The sequence below is a fragment of the Hylaeus anthracinus genome, unplaced genomic scaffold, assembly GCF_026225885.1.
Source record: "Hylaeus anthracinus isolate JK02 unplaced genomic scaffold, UHH_iyHylAnth1.0_haploid 12000, whole genome shotgun sequence".
NCBI classification, from domain to species: domain Eukaryota; kingdom Metazoa; phylum Arthropoda; class Insecta; order Hymenoptera; family Colletidae; genus Hylaeus; species Hylaeus anthracinus.
The window spans coordinates 9,154,719-9,167,899 of NW_026534347.1; the positions used below are offsets into that span (position 1 = coordinate 9,154,719).

Here is a 13,181-nt window from a genome sequence, read left to right on the forward strand (position 1 = left end):
TTGTGAAAGTATTCATACTTTTACTAGTTCCATTATATTTATTCTGAAATAATTTTTAATTTTTAATTTACAATAATTTGAAATATAGATAATCTTTATTATTCAGGAAAGTTATTATAAATACCAAGTGTTTTGTCATTTAATCTACGTACAGTTCCACTGTGCCTACGTATATGGAAATTTTTTGGCGACCCAGTACACTGACGTTAATAAGCAACCGTAGTGCGAGGCAAAGGGACGAAAAGTGGAATACCGCGGCTCACCTGAGAACAGTAACGTTAATAAACTAACCGCTGACTACTAGGTGTTATTAATATTGCCCAGCGGCACGGTCCGGGCGCTTGCATGCTTCGGAAACCGTAATTACAGCTAAAATCGAACAATACGCGCATCGGTCGGAGGTTCGGCGACCGCCTCGATTATACGTTAACGGTGGCGCGCATTTCGAGGCAATTAAATGCGCGCCACGCAAAATGTCGTTAATATTAAATTAGATTCGCATCGCACGAACACGTGTAAATTACCGGATTAAACTAAACGTTAAATTAACGTTAAATTAATTAATCCCCCTCCGCGGCATTGCGACTGCTTTGGCGCAAATTCAATTAATTTATACCGTATCAATTAACCTGTCCAGCATCGCGAAGAATAAGAACGTGAACTTTAGAAACAGTACAATTAAGACCATGAGAACCAGAGTAGCCTATCTACAAAATTATGGTACCGAGTTATATAATGTTTTACCTATTTGCCAATAATTCGTTACAGTTCTATGCTGCCACCTGTTACTGATTGAGGAAATTAAACATTCTTAATTTCGATTTTATAAAACATCCTATCAGCTATGCGCTTTAAGCCGTAACTCAATTTTTCAATTTTACTCTGGTTCTCAATTTATTTCAAACATTTTTCAAAGTACCTACGTTGTTTCTATCCTTTTTTATTTATTGCGATGTTTGTTGTTTACATGATTCTGATGGCTCCAACGTATTAATATTTGGACAAATTTGTTTGCATACCCTGTATACACACGTGCGGGCAGACTTCACATGCCAGAATATAGATCACCGAACTCTCGAAGAAGCAGGCAAAGAGAGCTGAGAAATCGCATTAGTGTCCTCATCCCAGCACATACTCCGCCACGCAAGAAACTCTCACGCCGCTGTACTAGCATGGTCTGACCATTCTAATTGAAGTAACCGCTTAACGATAGGAGGAACAAGATAATGCCAAGGTGTTTCATTAACGGGTACCTAACGGCTTTTCTTAGAACTCTATCATTGATCGTATATAACGACGTTTTTATGCGAATCGACGCGTTAACATTATGGTAATAAAATAATATATACACGCGAAGAAATTCTTACTACTTGTTTCTTTTTCATGTAAAGTCGTATTAAATATGATATTAAAAACAAAATTACGCATTGCGAGAAAAATATTTTCGTTTCCTTGGTACCTCGCGTTATTGTATCGGATATATCGATAAAGTCCGAAACAGTGAAATTTATTCCACTGTAGAACCGGAAGATATTAAATTAATTTCATTGCGGAGCACTATATTCCAAGTTTGCAAACATTCCGCAAAATTAAGTAGCGAAGATAGTATAGCGAAATATAATTCAATTTTCCGTTTGTAATCCGAAATATTCTGCATTAATAAAGTATCATTTTCCAAATCAGATTTACCGAAACTTTTTAATTAACTCCAGTGCATTCGTTCGTAATTAATATCAGCGAGTATTATTGTACAGCACAGTTTACGTCACAAAATTCTCTCATCGCTACATGGACTTGACGTCGAGGAGAACACAGTACGCGATTTATTTTTTTTATTTATTTCTACGCTACGTTATATTTTCATTTCGCATATTTAGACATTTTCGTTCCACTTTTTTTGTATGTAATTACAAGTATTTAATTAATATGCAGCTCTAAAATGTAACACGTATTCAATATTTAAATATTATTACGAATTATTGTCTGATGGTATTTGAAAATGTAAATACCTAAATTATACATTTCTGTATCTTGTTATTCATTAATTTTAATAGTAACAGAAGCGGTATTATTAATTACCAAATATATTGTTTTGGTTATAATAAGAGACTATGACGTTTGTTTGGACTTAATTGACTCTACCATTGGTAATTAATTTTTCATAATTGTTTAATAATTGACCAATAGCTCGTCTCCGCACACTTTCCTCATCACTGGTTGAATTTTTCCATTTTTAAAATACTTCATAATTGTAATTCACAATTACAACACAATACTAAAATTATTCAGTAACGTTTAAGTCCACCAATTTGAAAGGAGCACTGTTTGCGACAATATTTCCTGTTTTTAGTAAACAAACCAGGGCGGTAAAACGCTAGAAGCCAACCTGTCGACGAGTAAATTATTGTCCACGTCCTTTTTTGTTCGCCGACGTTCAATATTTTACAATTACAGCGTTAAAAAATTCGATACCTGTTGGCGACGTCGCGCGTGCCTTTGATAGCGAAACGATGACATCATGGCCGCAAACCAGAGTTCACTCGACTTAATGTACCCGCTTATATAATTACACTCACGTCGAACAGAGGGAGGACACTCGATTCGAGCAATTTTTCTCCGCGGAAATAGTCAATTTACCTACTCTAGTTCGCGGCGTTTTCGCTTCAGACCTATTTTTCTTTCGAGGAAAAAAGAACGTAAAATAAAAGGGTGTAGATCAGGTCTCTCAAACTCTGATGCACTAGTTTGGTTTTGGTGAAAGTGGAACAGAATACAATGATGAACAATACGAGGTACTGTGCCAAACGAACATTAACTTTTAAAGTGTTAAAATTTAAAATGCAAAATCATAAAATATAAAATATAAGAAGTAAGAGAACCTTCATTTGCTCGTACAATGACACGTAATTAAGTGAGCACGTATCGTGTATAAAATATTACATTTTACATCAAGATTGGGCGTCACAAATATACCAGCGCACGGGGAGCACGCAAACTACTGGCGCCAGCAGTCCGCTCACTCGCTCCGAGTGTTTTACGAGTTCCGATAATTCCGCGCTGTCCATCACCCCGTCCAGTGGCTTGACATCGATGAAAATCGCGGTGTGGAAAGGAAACGGGTCGGCGGGGTAAGGCACTATCACCGGCGAGGACTTTTGTCGCTGAAAAAGCCACGATTGATGCCACCACTCGACGTTCTCCACAGTGCCACGGTGCTTTTCTTTGATTCCTTTTGCGCATCGGACGTACTTTCCATGGGAATATATCGAATGGGACATCCTCGTCACGTCAGCCGCGCGAAAATCCGTGGAAAAAAAGGCAGCTCGCACGCGTAACGAGAAAAGCAATCCGATGAGAATTGCGTCGCGAGCAAAGAGTAGCGGGCGTCATCTAATTACATCGATCGCTGACGATCGACGCTGGGTGCACGTTTGCGTTTCGTTAACGAGGATCCCACCTACAGCCAGCTCGGTACACTAATTAGTACCACCGTGACTCGATGCGACTTTCAGCTCGCGTTTCTCTCGAGTGTATTTTTAATACACGCGCGCGCGCGCCTTTGAAAAAGTTCGAGAGGAGGTATCGAGGAATATTTTATCATTTAACTTCGTTCGTTATGCGGTTCTTTCTCCCGCGTCGCTCACGCATTTTCAGGTCTGAGTCCCGAGTAATGCGGAAAACGTAATTCTCAAACTGTGCCGGGAAACGCGTTGCGCGACAATTTTAGTGAATAGATCGTTTGGCCGTGCCGGGGACCATAAGTGGCACTTTCCCTTGAATGGAACCGGGCGTATGGAACGATCGAACAAAATTTCGAAGAACGACACTGCCAAAGGGAACAAGTGCATCTCTCGATATTGCACTCCGGTGACGGGGCGAATTTTTACTAGCGGATCACGGAGCCGAAACTTTCGTCGTTTAAGGGGTCACCGCTCTGTAACGGCACCGAGAATAGATGTATTTTCAGAAAATCTTTAGGAAGAAATAAGACACAATTTTAGAATAATATTTTATATAACTAACTATTGATACTTTGTTGGATGAGTACTATAAATGAATCATTCCTTTATTAGTAGTAAAATATTTTTAATCATAATTTGCAATTTCGATCGATGATTTTGTTATTTGATGTTATAAGTAGTTACTCCATATATAACATAGTTAAAGAAATCTTTTAGGAAGCAAATTCCTCAGATGTTTATTTATTTATTGCTTCGAATCATAAGTGGCTTATACAATATATTAGGTTGTCCCAAAAGTTTCTTTCGCTTTATTAATAAGTATTACATGCACAATAGTGTATGTTTCATGATACATTATTGAATTGTGCACGATTCATTTTGCTCCATTACTGTAACAACATGAATATCTATGAAATTAGATTGTCTATTTATATAAACACGACCACACAAAATAATTGAGCGCAACTCGCAAAAGAAACTTTCGGGACAACCTAATACAATAGTTGTGATAATTACAATTTAATCACACCAAATTCTTGTATTACAGTCTTCGAGATAGCCATGAATAAATTTTAATTCTTTAAAATCCGCTTCACTCAAAAAACAATTCTTTCGATATTCCATTCGCAGAATTCTGAACTCCAGAAATGTTACATGAACTGTAACCTGTAATCATGGTAAAGGAGAAAGGTAACGAGAATACAGGATGTAGACTGCTATTAAAAAGTGTAGAATGTCCGGTGAATCCGAAAGTCGGTTCATAGCCGCCGAATAACGGTTCGTCAAGGCCGAAGAAGAAAGTCTGGAAAGGTTGACGACTTCCTAGAGCGTCGCGTACCACTCAATATGCGGGCATCAAACTCTATTTAGTTAGCGTGATGCATCGAAATCCTCGAGAACTCTCCTCGTCGTCCGTTAATAATCAGAATGCTTCGTTCGCGTGACGAATAACTACCGGAAATTTTTTATTTCTTTTTTTTTATTTTTCAAACGATCACGGATAACGAACGAATTTGCGAAACGAGCTCGACGTGCCCGAGCGGTAAAACTTTCGTCTAGGCTGTGCAATCATTCGAAATCATGCGTGTATTGTCAATCTCGAGAACAGACGACGGTGCTTCGGTTCCGTCGCGACGAAGATCGCGTTCCTCTCACCGAAACCTGCATCCGCGACGCTCGTAGAAAGTTTCACATAGGTCAACTTTCTCCATTCGAAACCTCGTCGATGAAGGCAGATGCACTCCGACAGGAAAGTTGAAGGTTAAGTTTACGGTGACTGCGCACCTTGGCTGGCGACATTTAATTGAAACACTTTTGATATTTGGTTGAAGAGCTTCGAGTCGAGTTCGAATCGAAATTGCGTTCGTTTGTTTCGCTCTAGGGAGATGCTAATGAATATTTTCTGGAAGTGTAATACATTCTGTTACACATAGATAAGGATTTTCCTAGGTTATATCCTAAAGCTTCTTCTATAGAAAAATTATGTATTTTTGTTATATTTTATTATCGATATAACTGTTATATTTCAACTTTGATTTATTTACAGCATATTCTGTTTTTATTTCATTTTTTTTTCATATTCATTCCATATATTACCTAGTTAAAGAAATCTCTTAGAAAACAAATTCCTCCGGCGTTCCATTCACAGAATTCTGATCTTCGAAAGCTGTATTCTACAAAATTGTAAAAATTCTTCTGCATCTCATTTTTGTAGACATTTCTACGTGACGTACTACGTATCGAAAATTCTCGTTGAAAGTGATCGATTTAACGCAGTATTCAAGACATTCTCGGTGCAACAACTTACGTGCTCAAGATTACACGACGGGCTATCAAAGAGTTCAGTCAAGCAGGAAATTATTGTGCCAATATTCCATGATAAACCGTTCAAAGTCCCTTTTCACGGAGCTTGCACTCCGGACTATAGTAAAAATGTAAGCAATAAAGGAAGCTATATCGTAACAAAGAGCACGCGTGAATCCTTTATCGGGAACATCGACGAAAATCGTTTTCGTTTCTGAAAATTTATGTATCGCGGAGTTGGTAATTGACTGTCGTTACTTTATCAGAATTAACGAACCAGCAAGACCGAACAATGAACCACTATCCGATTTTATTTCATCTCGGATTCGGCTAATTGATTGCTTTTCAGATACGAAGTGCTCCCTCATTTCTCCTGTTCAACGTGTTCGTATTAATTTCACGCTCTTGAATTCATTTTTATGGTGGAGGGGGCTTCATGCAACAGACATTAAATCGCAAGTCTATCGTGGCCCCGCACACAAAGAGTGCCATTTCAATATTTCCACGCGATCAATTCTGGAAATGTTCAAAAAGAAAGCGCATCCATCCAAAGCCATCTACTTCGATCCTACCGTGGGTTTCAGTTGTATAAATAAATTATAATTCTCATGTATTCGTGCACTTGAACTATTTGAATACTCCTTCTACCTTCATACAAGCTTCTAGTTGAATAATAGTAATCATTCGACCTAACTGTCTACGTGCTAGTATAAATTAATAATTACATTTCCTGTACTCTATCGGTGCATCATGGTTCATTGTATGCTGAGCATCTATGTGTTGTGTAAATGGCGAGATTCAGAGCATTGCAATTAGGATACTATTAAATTTAACCTTGTTCAGTCTAATTTTGTAAATTTTGATGCTACGTGTTACAGAATTATCTCACAGAGCATCCAAATATTAAGTCAAAACATTTTCCGAAACTACCCAAATAATAAAAGTACTCCAAACATTCAAGTACTTAACTCAGCTGTTTTCGAATAATGTACTAATAACGACAATTACGAACACAGTAAATGTTTTGAGGGTCATTAAACAGATATCATCTACCGGAGAAAGTTATTAATCACAGAATTAGCTAGGTAGAAAAGTCGCTTAATTTCTCTTCTATTGCAATTAGCGTGAAAATTAACAGAGTCTCTTAATCTCGACTTGTCGTCGCGCTTATGTTTCGCGGGAAACCTAACAGGAAGAATCGTTGACACAGGAGAAGTCGGTTCAGGAAGCCTCTGTTGCCTGCCAAGACGTGACTATGTTCACAACCGTGTCCCGGAACATTCGCACAGGTTTCTGCAAACGCATCGGAACGATCAAAAACGATGAAAGACGATTCTCACGCCGGAGTCGTGTACTCCATTCAGTCTTCGTTTCCTTCGCCTTCCTCCATTCCAGCACCGTAAGTATTCTTCCAGGGTAACGCGGAGTTCTCGTGGAATATCAATAATGGCATCCAGAGAGCTTGCCAGACTTCTTTCGTCTAAGGATATATGGAAACTGTCATTCCACTGTTTTCGTTGGATAGACGCAAACTGATGACGCGTTCGGCTAACCCTTCCAAATCTGGCGCCCACAATTGAGGACGCAAAATTTAAAAATTACGTGTAAAGCGAAATTAGATTTAGATTTAGATTAGATGTACACGAAATATGTAAATTTTGTCCGTACTAATTTTAGTCCAAGTTAACTCTAAAAATTAAATTACATTAGTACGAGGAAAAAAATAATTCAAGTCAGAAAGAGCTTGAGGAAGGAATTCCAATTCCAATGCGTATTCAATAAAAGTGCCATGAAAAGAATTAAAACCTGAAGATTTATTTATTAGACCCCGTTTTCAAACAGGTTCACCGAACCCGTATGGTTTCCCGAGTTTTATCTATTCTTTACCCGATACGACTAATTTCCCTCGTCAAAACAGTTTTATATCGTTCAATAACATCGTTCTATGTATTTCTGAAGCCATCATCGACAATACCGAAAGGGGGTCGTGTCGCGTATTTGTCTCGATTGTTATTCGCGACGCCGACGTAACGTTTTGCGACCTATCGTGATCGTTTTCGACATCGCGTTGGCGGAGCACCGTGCGCCAACAAAAAGCTCATTATCGCAACTCTCCAGATCCACTATAGCGAAAGAAGTTGCTGCAAAAATTTCAATTTAGTCTGTTTGGTCGTGTATTATTATGCCATCGCAATAATGAATTTGTAACGGAACACGAAACTATGTTATCATCTTGAAAATAATTGGAGTATGGCGAATTTTGATAGTAATTACTTTTTCAGTTTCCAAGAGATTCCAGTATTCAGTTTCTTTAATTCTTTCCCAAATTAAAATAGACATATTTTCATTTCAGACGGATCTGAGTGAGCTTAATTATGTCTGAACTTCGTAATTAGTAGTTATAAATGAAGCTCCGGGACGTGGATTAAAAAGGTTCATTTATGACATTAACGGAAATTATAGTACGAGGAACGTGTCGCTCTTTTTCTGTCATTTTCCTTGCAATTTTAAATGTCAAAGTTTCTGTTTAATTATCTATCATTTTCCAATAAGTGTCTTTCATATCTTTTAGAAATGAGAATTATTACGCATTAACTGGTGTCTTATTTACGAAGCGCGATTAAAAACTTATTTTGGCACATAAAACCGGTTCTCTTTTTTATCAGGTGATTAACATGAACCGGTTATAACTTTTATATTGTCTCAAGATAAGATAAAACGTTTCCACTAAACGTTCGAGTGCTTAATTGATTAATAACCAAGTTACAGCAAATATTGCATCGACTACGTGTAATATATTTAAGAATAATGGTTTTCCATTTTGGTTGCAAGACAAATTCAATTTACTTAGCAAACATTCATGCCCTGACTACAAAATTTGTTATTCATCCTGAGTTTCGACCTTACTTCAAATTCTCTTCTGGAATAAATTAAATACATAATTCATGATCAATCTATAATAACGAAATCCTGTACTTTATTTCTCGTTATTACATAAGATGAAGTATGAATAATACATTTAATTTATTTCTGGAAAAGTGTTTTAACTACCCAATAAATTTCTTGTAATAAATATGTTTATCAATTATATGCATTTGAATTTTCAGAAACTCTAAAAGTGGATGATATATTCTATATCTAGAATTGGATGTCGTTTAAAAGACACGTTTCCAAAGTTAGACTATTTCATATAACGCGATTCCTGCTCGCACATTTTGGAACGAGATGGTGCAGAGTGCAAAGGGTTAAAATCTATTAGAAACCAACACAATTGCTAAATTACCATCACACAAAGAACAAGATAATCCGTTTTGGTCACGTTTACCTTTCATCGCACACAAACATCCTACTGCAGTCATTCCCCGCATCCGTACCCCACGTAAACAACTATAAACCATCGATAATAAGAATCTATCATTAATTTCCACAATTTCTATTTACATTGTGAATCCTCCTATACGAATTACCACCCACGCGATGTTTAGCGCATAAACTGGGCAAATGGCATCGAATTATTCAGAGGCGCGTGTTCTCGGGTGCGGGAACGTTCAGAAACGGTAGCCCACGACCGAGAAGCCGGAAGTAGCCGATTGTTCGAGCTTGGAATGCCAAACAGTCCCCACCACCCCCATCTTTCCCCGCCCCCGTGAACTTTCCGTAGGAATTTCGAACGTGTTCGGTACACGTCCAATTCCCTCTGACATTCGGTACACGGAGTTCAGGGCATCGACGTTATCGATAACGGATGAGAAGCTTGGTCCACACCGCAAACTCCATTACTATGGTTAGCCTCTCTAAAATTAACTGCCGAAATTAGCGATCCAAATAGATCCGCATTCCCGCGGGCCACCGCACAAATTTCAAAGCTCGCGCTCTCTCAAGAATTACAACGGATCGATACAATCCTCCCTGCTCGTTTACGCTTGTCCTGCTAGAGCCGATATAGGACCTTAAGTTTCGGGGTTGTTCATTAACAGGAACGTCGATGTTTATAGCTTGTCATTCGACCAACCGATATTCGATTCCGATGGAGATAGGGACACCGTTTGGTAGTGTAATTGAATTTTATTCGGCTCCCGGATTGAATAGAATCGGACCACCGAGAGAAGTGAAATGAAGAGACTTGAAGCGTTTAGAACTTGTGCTGAACATAAACAGACGATTTACTGTGATAATGGTGTACGTGTATCTTTTTGACAAATTTTTAACAGGCAATGCTTGAGAACGCTGCTATTATTTTTATATTAGGTGCATTTTATGTTTTTCATTCGAATGTATTACAATCAGTATAGTTGATATGCAAGGTTTAACAAAATTCAACATTAACAATTAAAAAGATCTTGATTTCTGGAATAAAAAATTACTAAAAAAAAATTGGAAGAAATAGAAGAAGCCGTTGAATTTGAATAATTGTTAATTCCATAACTACAGTCGTTAATGAAATTATTAGAGACACTGAAGAATAAACAATCTACTTGAAAAATATTCGAGAGCACTGCTTCCTCAAAATAGAAGTCTTCTTTTTATAATCAGTGCTCTTAATAATTATTTTATCGTTCGTGGCCGTCTTTTAACATGAAATAATAAAAGTAAAATACTTCTCAGAAACAAGTGCTTCATTACACCAGCAATAGTCACACACATACAAAAATCCCACACATCTAAATCCCAAATATTGTTCTACTTTCAAATTTTCATGAATGATTCGTGGACTGGACAAAATATGTATTGTGTATCATATTACCATTATGATCGCTGATTAAGATTCTATTCCTAGACCACGAGTTTAATTAATACGATTTTCGGAGGTCACGCGATATTCGACCAATGATATCACGCTTGCCTTCCGCAGATAACGCGAATCGCAATATCGCGACCGTCTATGCCGCAAAATCAATTTCAATGAATATCCAACTAGTTCCCTTGAATCCAGATAGGGAGGTATAAGTATCTGGAAGCGGAACTTCCGATACGACGAATTACGCGCTTCTGCTGCATTGATTTAGAAACGGAAACCACTCGTGGAAACATTTATTTAATTTTCATGGGCATTGGTCGCGAATCTTAGATATGCCACGGTGTTATGTAGAATATGATATCATACTTTCTACAACTTAGCGATCAGAATTAGCCTGATAGAGGTATCAAGCTTGACGTGTATTGAAAGTGTTGTGAAAGGCTGATATATATTCTCTCCAGCTATTTATCATCTACTTGAATATTTTTTTCTCTGCAAATAATTTGATAGATTCTCGAAAATCATACAAAGTTCATCGATAGGATTAATTTATTGAATTTTTTTGGATTTATTTCTAATAAAGAGAGAAAATTTACCGAAGAGAACTCATATAAGTGCTAAAACGTAAATTCTTGATTAATTCAAGAATTCAGTTCATCAAGGATTCCTGCACCTGTTGCTGCCAAATCTACGTCATTAGATATGAAATGTGACTGGGTTCCTGAGGGTTGATTTTACCCCTTTCGGAGTGTACTACAACAGTAAAAAGATAATAAATTATTTACCAATATCCTGTACTTGTACATTTTCCAAATTTTAAGTCACAAATATAATAGAACCCAATCTCTTACAAACCTATCGCTGTCAAACATTCTCAAAACACACACTCATAATAACTATGCTACCTAATAATAATTATGGTGCTTTTATATTTCTTTTTACAATAAAATGTTTACAAACCAGATGTTTCCTAGATGTTTACAAACAATAGTTTTTAAAAGTTTTTTCATTTATATTGAACAAATATGCGAGACTACTTCGCTATTGCAAAATTTTCGTTGAATACAAATAGAAGGAGCTTTGTATACTTGATTCAAGCTTCTGTATATTTTCACTTGACACGAATTTTCGTTAAATAAACAAACGACGACGAAAAAGGCTCACAGGGCGGACAGAGTGAAAGTTTTCTAGAAATTGTTTGAAATGCTTCGACACAGGAGAGCCTCGCGCAGAATTGTCTCTCTCGAATCCAGTGTCGAATCGGTTCGCCTCAAAGAAATTTCTCGAGGAAGGGATCTCAAAGCGTATCGCTTGGAGAAGCTCCGCCAAGACTCTAAGAGGCTACATTTGCCCTGGGCGAACGATAAAGAATTCTCCGAATTTTTATTTAGAGGTAGAAAATTCTTCCCTTTGAAAAATCACTATGTATGCTTTAAACTTCGTGCAGTTGCGCGTTATTTTTGTAAGCGTTACTTGAAAATTGATAAAAGTAAACCTTTTACAACCTGGTGAAGATTTACATCCCTTAAGCGGTTTCCTGAGAAGAATTTTTGCAGGAGCATGAACATCTGCATAGATTTTTATTTAAAATAAAGAAAGAAAAATATTTTTCTCGTCGAAAAAAGTAACTACATAATCATAGCTAATTTTAATAATTTTATATCTTGTAAAAGGGTGTTTTTTTAATTATGCAGAGTTGTAATACTATTCACTCATTCAGTCATGAAAGATCATGAAATAGAAGACGGAGACGATCTTAAGGGCCCTACTAGTTAATCCACGTATCTCAACTGAGATAAACGTCACCTGTCCACTCTGTCTAGAATTACGTTTATTACCCTCGAAAATGCGCAAAGAAACTCTGAATCCAAAAAACGATACAGAAGTCCCGCCCACACCATAAACAAAGCCACTCAACCAATCCTAAACAATCGCAAACACCATGCAGAACCAAGACCTGTCAACCCATCCACTTAGGAAACGTCGATCTCCCGAAATACCTCGCGGACCCGCGGATAGGTTGAACGTACCTCGTGCTGGAAATTCTGACAATCGAGCAGTCTTCCATGTCGCGTACACCGCAGCGTTTAACTCGGTCGACGCGAGGACGAAATTTCCCACTGATAAAACCCGTAAAATCCCGTCGACCAAGTTTCCACAATGGGCCGCGAACGGATCGATCAGGCCGCGCCGCGACCGTCAAGGTGTTACGGAGTTCACAAAAGTGTGTCAACACCACGCGTAAACGTCGCCGCCTTTCGTGTGTTCGGGTGACGTCGAGGCCTGGCACTGTCTGCCGCAACTGGTGAACAGTTGTCAACCGACGTCGCGAACGGTAGCTACCCATTCGAGGCGTTCCAAGACTTTGATCGGGGCGACGCGAACGACGCCTCGCGATAAGCGTCTGACGACGTTATAAAGTTTCCGTGAAACACCTTCGCCATCCAAGGACAGACGAAACGAACGTCCCGACGCGATTAAGAAAGTCGTTTCGCTGAAACGAGATACGAGAATTCCCTATTGTGCACTCCGGATTGCCGGAGCGATAAATCATCGCGAGAGACGTTGCGAACGTAATTTTCAGTTGTTATAATCGTTTTGCGTTATTGGCTTTCCCTAATGCGATTTTTTTCAGAGATTGGTAGGTTCGTTTGGATTGTACAGGATGCACGAAGCAG

General features: G+C 38.1%; 1 long non-coding RNA gene across 2 annotated transcripts in view; it reads right to left on the reverse strand.

The window, feature by feature from the left end:
• The window catches only part of LOC128890193 (uncharacterized), a 55,745-nt gene extending 42,931 nt beyond the window's left edge, over nucleotides 1-12,814 (reverse strand). For both annotated transcript variants that reach the window (XR_008460579.1, XR_008460578.1), the window contains exon 1: nucleotides 12,534-12,814. This is a non-coding gene — a long non-coding RNA (uncharacterized LOC128890193). The remainder of the gene's footprint in view (nucleotides 1-12,533) is intronic.
• Nucleotides 12,815-13,181: the final 367 nt, after the last annotated feature.